General features: G+C 44.4%; 1 long non-coding RNA gene across 1 annotated transcript; it reads right to left on the reverse strand.

Annotated features, from left to right (window-relative positions):
* Window positions 1-206: 206 nt before the first annotated feature.
* Window positions 207-2,617, reverse strand: LOC123971567. Its single transcript, XR_006825228.1, has 3 exons — window positions 2,508-2,617; window positions 1,516-2,146; window positions 207-1,271 (listed from the first exon to the last, which is right to left on the reverse strand). It is a non-coding gene; the product is annotated as an uncharacterized LOC123971567 (long non-coding RNA).
* Between the last annotated feature and the right edge of the window lie 4,336 nt (window positions 2,618-6,953).

Below are 6,953 nucleotides of genomic sequence, written 5' to 3' on the forward strand. Positions count from 1 at the left end.
CGGTAAAATCTCAAACCAAGTCAAACCAACACACAGAATGAAGCTCTTCATAGCTCTTCTAACAGTGACACCTTCTGCCTCAGAACCACTTCGTCAAATAAGCTTTTATTAGTTTTAAGTGAGAACAGAAGAGAATCAGGACTACAGCTGTTTCTGGGTTTCAGACATTTTATACTGATGGTCTTTGGTCAGTAATTACAGTGATCTTCACAAAGAAATGTGAATCCATGATTATTTTTTTAGGCCGATTCCCATAGTGATATTCGAGAAAAAAAATCAGATGGTAAGATGGTAATAATATAAATTTCTTTAAGCAACCCATACCATAAATACATTTTTTTGATAAAGTTCCTTTAAATTAGTTTTAACCATTGCAACCAAGAAATACACTGGACAAGACATTTTATAGTCTGGTGGTTTCAAAACATATACGTTTGTTTTGTCATTTCTCAGCTGATACGCACACAGATACAAACTGTACATATGCAGTATATAAACAGTAAATGTATTTTGTATATCTGCAATGAGCTAATATTCCATAAATGTCCTTGGGGCAGCTCTAATAGTAAAATATGCGGGAAAAAAATGTCATTAAATGATTGAAACAACGCCACCGGTTTTTAAACTATAAGATAGATTATAAGCACAACATATTTTTTATTCTAGATGTTTAATTTTGCACACTTAAACTAATGAAACTGACTCAAAGCCAAAGTAATCATACTTTTTGCTTTATCACTTCACTGGCTGCAGTCTCTTTTTATTGATTTTCTTCACTAGTGATTTTCAAAATCTCTCACAGCTATGAATGATCTATGTGGCGTTTGCTTAGAAAGTCACAGTATGGTCCTTGCCTATGTGTCTGCTCACAAGGGACCAGGATCTTACCGCTACGCAGGACAACGCAGACTCCAAGGGGGTAAGTCTGAGGGGTTTTTGAAAGGGGGTAGTTCAAGTAGCCATACACAGGGTCAGGCCAGCTATAGAAAACCTTCACATGTAGATCAGACTAACCAAAGGGTTTGGTCAGGTCGCAAAGCAGAGGTAGTGTGTCACAGCTGTGGTGAGGCAGGCCATACACGTCCCTTTTGTCTAGTTAAAAAGCCCAAAGCTACAAACCTGTGTTATGTTCCAAGGCCTAGGGTTGCACCTTTCTCACAGTCATCTGATTCACTAATTGTTACAGTCCTGGAAATGGTAGACTCCTAACTGCATTGCTAGACACAGGATGTCCTCAGTCTCTTGTCCAGGCCAAGTTTGTGCAAAGAGAGCTATGGAATATAGAGGAGACAGAACCAGTTATTTGTGTTCATGGCCACACTTCTGAGGTGCCCACAGCAGAGGTTTATTTAGAAGTACACAACCAACCTTACCTCATCAAAGTAGGGGTAACTCCAGAGTTGCCATATCCTGTGTTATTAGGAACAGATTTTCCCATTCTTTTGGACTTAATTCAAGAATGTAAGGGGAAGTTGTGTGGAGTTATCACTAGGTCTAAGGCAAAGGAACTCTCACCTTTACTGGTGTTAGTGGATCCAGAGGTTGAGTCACGTTGAAGAGTGCTACAGTCAGTTAGACCTGTTCCACCTTTGCGACTGCCTGAGTGGCTCAAGTCTGCACCAGTGGATGTAGGGAGTTCAGCTTTAGAGGCAGGTCCTGTAGAGAAGCAAATAACTGATACAGACAGCCACATGCCCTCTAAGCAAGTTCCAGACCCAGTTGACACATGTTTCCTTCCCCTGTAACCTTGCTCTTCAGCAGAAAAATGACCCCACGCTAGCAGAGTGCTTCAAAAATGCAGAGGCTAGTCATGGTTCACTTGCTGAGCTTTTTGTGGTAGAAAATAGTATGTTGTACAGGCAGTCAGAGTATGGGAAACAGCTTGTTCTTCCTGAGGTGTCGAGGGCTGAGGTGCTCAGGGTAGGTCATACTGTTCCGTGGGCTGGTCATTTGGGCTTCATGAAGACTTTCATGTGAATAAGTAAGAGGTTTTACTGGCCAGGAATGTATACCCAGGTTCAAAACTACTGTAAAACATGCCGAAAGTGTCAGCTCACTGCAGAAAAACATACAGCTCCTGCACCCCTCATTCCAATTCCTGTCATTACCACTCCCTTTGAGAGAATAGGTGTAGATATTGTTGGTCCTGTAGAGAGGAGTCAGACAGGCAACAAGTTTATTTTAGTCATTTGTGATTATGCTACTAGATATCCCAAAGCCTACCACTTAAGAGAAGTAATGGCTAAACAGGTAGCTACAGCTTTGCTTAAGTATACCAGCCAGGTCAGAATCCCCAGAGAAGTTCTGACTGATCAAGGTCCAAATTTCATGAGCCGCACACTTTCTCAAATCTATCAGCTGTATTAAGAGAGTGAGAACCACCCCTTACCACCCTCAGACTGATGGACTGGTTGAGCAATTCAACAAAACTTTGATTAGTATGGTTAAAAAGTTTGTGTCAGACAAAGGACTGGGGTAAGTGGCGCCCATTTTTGCTTTTTGCTTACCGTGAAGTTCCCCAGAGTTCAACAGGATTTTCCCCCTTTGAGCTCATCTATGGGCATCAGGTCAGAGGTCCTCTGGATGTTCTGCGTGAAATGTGGGAGGAGTCTGATCCACCAGAGACTATGAACATTATCTCTTTTGTCCTAAAGATGCGGGAAACACTTATGAAAACCACATCCACGGCTCGTGATAATCTACTGAAATCCCAGGCTAAACAGAAACAATGGTATGATCGTGCAGCCAGAAAAAGGAGCTTGGCAGTGGGTGAGCAGGTATTGTTACTTTTGCCAACATCAGAAAACAAATTGCTGGCAAAATGGTAAGGCCCTTATGAGGTCAAGCAGAAGATGGGTGAGGTGACTTACCAGATTTTCATGCCAGAGCGGAAACAACCACTTCAAACATTTCAAATTAATATGCTGAAGAAATAGGTCCCCCGGTCAGGTCCAGAGGCATCTGCACACGATTCTCTCTTAGTTCGAGCTGTGGAGGAAGAGGAGTATTTGGTGGAACAATATCTACCTACTGAAGAGGAGGAGAAGCAACTGGATCTCACTCACCTGTCAGATGGGAGGAGAAAGGAGCTGCTTGACATCTTGCCTCTCAAACTTTTTCTACAGACACCTGGAAGAACAGAGGTGGTATGCCATCATATCGCTTTAAAGGACCCAACCCCTCTCCCTCAACCAGTGTACAGAGTCCCAGAGCGTCTTTTGCCAGTTTTGAAAAAAGAGCTGGACATGATGAGGGAGATGGGAGTGATAGAACCTTCTGTCAGTGAATGGAGCAGCCCAATAATTCTGGTGCCAAAGAAAGATACAACACTAAGATTCTGTTTGGACTTCCGAAAAGTCAATGGTGTTAGTAGATTGGACCTATACCCCATGCCCAGGGTTGATGATCTCATTGAGAGACTAGGCAGTACCAACTTCATCAGTACACTGGACCTATGTAAGGGGTACTGGCAGATCCCACTCACCAAAGGAAGCAAGGAGGTGACAGCATTCAAAACCCCTTTTGGACACTTCCAGTTCTGCTCCCCTTTGGCCTGCATGGGGACCCTGCAACATTTCAGAAGATGATGAACAGGTTGCTGAAGGGCACAGAGGCCTATGCGGTGGCCTATTTAGATGATGTGGTGGTCTATAGTTCCAGCTGGGAGGATCACCTGTCTCATCTGAAGAAAGTGCTACGGAAAATTAGTGATGCAGGCCTGACCATCCGCCCAGACAAATGTGCACTTGCCAAGCAAGAATCAAAATATCTGGGTTATGTGCTGGGCAAGGGAGTGATCAGACCTCAAGTTGGCAAGGGTTTTGGTGGGTTGGTATAGGCGTTTTGTCCCAGGATTCTCTACCCTCTCAATTCCTCTTACCAACCTGACAAAGAAGAACCAACCCAACAAGGAAGCGTGTTCTGTGTAAGGAACCTGTACTGAAGAGTCCTGATTTCCAACAACCGTTCGTTGTCCAGACAGATGCATCTGAACTTGGGGTTGGGGCTGCTTTGTTACAGGGAGAACCAGGTAATCTTCAGCCTGTGTTGTACATCAGCATGAAACTCAGCAAACATGAAGGAAGGTACTCAGTTGTGGAGAAAGAATGCCTTGCCATTAAGTGGGCGTTGGACTCTCTTCGCTATTACCTACTGGGACGGAAATTCATTCTAGGGACAGACCACCGGCATTGACATGGCTCCAAAATATGAGGGACACCAATTCCAGGATAACACGGTGGTTTCTCACCATGCAGCCTTTTGACTTTGATGTTCTCTACAGGAAAGGGAGAGAGAACTGCACAGCTGATTACCTTTCTAGGACGCCACAGGGGTCGTCTTTAGAGGGAGGGGGAAACGTCATGGGGCTACCCCATGCCTTCATTTAAGCCAGCGGTAGCATTGGTCTTAGCATGCTAAGCTAACCTTAGCTGAGCATTAGCATAGGACTTTTAGCATTAGCTTTAGCATATGGGCTAGCATCAATGGACATATGGCTTGTCATTTCATGTCATTCATTTCAGTTCATTTAAGAACTAGTCGGAAGAATTGAAATCAGGGTTAGATAAATACAACACATACACAGTTCATTTCAAGTCATTTATTTTAGCTCATTGGATTTACCCAAGGTCATCCAAATGTTTGTTTGTTTTATTCACCTGTTCTCATCCTCAAGCAGGGATCTGGGCCGAAGTGGCAAACAAGAAGTGACGGAGTGTGGAGTCATTTATAGGGGGGAAGACCTGGAATGGTCCAAGTGTGAGCCAGTACAGAGGGGTGTACTGGAGTACCTTAAGTTGCTGTTTTGAGAAGCTTTGTTTAGCATGTAACATTTCATTTCTGGTTTTGTAGTTGATATATTGTGTATTGATGTAGCCAGAAATGTTTTGCACTGTTGAGGTAACATAACGGTGTTTAATTGATTGTTAATTAACTTTGGTTTGTCTTGTAGGAGGGGCTTCTGGTATAAAGGAAGGAGGCAGAGGCTCCTCTTGGGAACAGCTTTGGCCTGGAAGGGCACATGTGCTAGAGCCTAATAGTCATGGCCTGATATAGGTGGTTTTTTTGGTGTGTTGTTTAATATCAGTTTGTAATGATAATTTGAATAGTTTACTTAGTTTCCTTGTTGTTTGTTTTTGTTAATTTTTGATATCTTTCTGCAATAATTCACTTGTACAACTGCACTTTCCACATATCTGGTGAAAAAATAAATTGAAGCACCAGGTGAAGAACTCCATGTCTCCTCCTTCCACCATTGGGCTAAACATTACACTCCTGATTAAATGAAACATCTGTGCTGTCAGATGAGCATTGCACTCGATAACATGACACACAAACCTGCTGTCATGCTCTCAGGCCTGTCACATTTCAATCAGCCGGTGAATGATGCTGCAGATTTATTGTGGCCTGGTGTCCTCCACAGTGTCTTTTGATGGGTTAGTACACCATAAAATTTATGTGTAAAGACACAAAAACATGATTTAAACCCAAGCGAATGCAAATGCTGGATGTTTGAGTGAGGAACAGTCCAGACCTTGGACATGTGAGTACAGATCCACTAAAGCACAACAATAAAGGTGACATAATTAACCACAGATGCTGAATAGCTGCATTTGCCCATCCTGACAAATGGATTGACAGCAGTGGATGTTGTGGTGTGGGGACAGAGTAGACCAAAATGCAACACTCGGGCAGAATAGGCTTTATTGAAGGGAAAAAGGGGTTGAGGGAGAGGCAGACCCTGGGGAAACATGGGCAAAGGGAACCGAGGTGACTGAGACAAGGGAGCCGGGGACACTGGGGACCAAGGAAGCAAGGAGGCACGGGGAGGAGCCGGGAGGACGCCGTGGGAGAGGTCCGAGGGGAGAGGGCGGGGTGGCGAGCCCAGCTGACGGAACGGAGGTGAGTGGACCTGGAGGGGAGACAGATAGGGTTAGACACAGTGGGAACAAAGCACATGGAAACAGAAATGGCGCAACGACGATCAAGCAGTGATGGAGTGGAGAACCGGGGTTGATATGCAGGCAGGGATGAGGTTGATTGCTGGCAGGTGTGAGAACTAAGCATTGTGTTAACAGCATTAATCCCGAATTGATGATCAGAGAAGAGAGTTCAGTTCCCAACTGAGACATTGCAGTAAAAGTTTGGCGTGTGCACAAGGTGTGAAAAGTGTAAAATGCAACTGTCTCCTCAAAACTCTGGGTCATCCAACGAAGGTTAAAATCAAGGGCAACTGGACTTGGTTGAAGATACTGGAAGACGTTTCGTCCCTCATCCAAAGGACTTCTTCAGTTCTGACTGACTGGCAGGGAAACTCAGCTATTTAACCTCAGTGGGGTCGTTATCCCGGGTCATCGATACCGCTGGTTCGTTAGTGTTCCTTGTTGCTGTGACGACAGTCGTTACAGTCGTTAAGACTACCTGTGTCCAAGACTGAACGACCATCGTTGGTATCTTCACCTGAGGTCAATAGGTTACGTTTGTTGAGTTTCCTGGGAAGTGATGAAAGGACCGCATTGTTAGTGGGGGATAAGTGGTGGCGTAGACCCCCTCCTCTGTTCAATGACGGCTTCTCAACCCTGGTGTAGATGGCTTCCTTGACACCTCTTTCAAACCATCCATCTTCTCTGTCTAAAATGTGCACCTGGTGGTCCTCAAACGAGTGTCCTCTGTCCTTCAGATGTAAGTAGACTGCAGAGTCTTGACCTGAGGAGTTGGCCCTTCTGTGTTGAGCCATGCGTTTGTGTAGTGGTTGTTTAGTCTCCCCAATATACAGGCCTGTGCATTCCTCACTGCGTCCTGATGCATTCTTGGGTTGCACGCAACAACATTGTGATTCCATACATGTCTGGAGTATCAGAGAAACTCAGGAGGATTTTCAACAAACATAACATCCCTGTGTTTTTTAAACCCAAGAACACACTAAGACAGATGCTGGTACACCCCAAAGACCG

This window comes from Micropterus dolomieu, linkage group LG05 (genome assembly GCF_021292245.1).
Source record: "Micropterus dolomieu isolate WLL.071019.BEF.003 ecotype Adirondacks linkage group LG05, ASM2129224v1, whole genome shotgun sequence".
Taxonomy (NCBI): domain Eukaryota; kingdom Metazoa; phylum Chordata; class Actinopteri; order Centrarchiformes; family Centrarchidae; genus Micropterus; species Micropterus dolomieu.